The following is a 327-nucleotide window of genomic DNA, read 5'->3' as shown; positions in this document are numbered from 1 at the left end:
TTCCCCAGTGACAGCTCGACAGCGAGCAGGTTATGATGGGGCCGCGGTGCAAGCCAGAGAAGATGAGCTGGAGCGCGTCGGGTCGGATCCGCTAAATCTCAGATGCCTGAAGGTGTGGCTCGCTTGGCTGCGCTGGGGGTTTGCGTTCCCCTCTCTCGCCGTGGCTGCCTCGTTGCTCCATCTCCCCAGCTTTTTATGCTGCCTGCCAAGTGTGATTGCACTTTCAGGTTGGCAGGAAAATCCAGGGGATAGTGGCTCTGGAAAGAGGAAAGTGAAAGTGGTGGTGGAGGGAGGCGTCTGCCGCTGCCTGCCCTGCTGCTTGCCTTG

Source organism: Apaloderma vittatum, unplaced genomic scaffold (genome assembly GCF_000703405.1).
Source record: "Apaloderma vittatum isolate BGI_N311 unplaced genomic scaffold, ASM70340v1 scaffold25826, whole genome shotgun sequence".
NCBI classification, from domain to species: Eukaryota; Metazoa; Chordata; class Aves; order Trogoniformes; family Trogonidae; genus Apaloderma; species Apaloderma vittatum.
Note: the sequence above shows the minus strand (reverse complement) of the source record.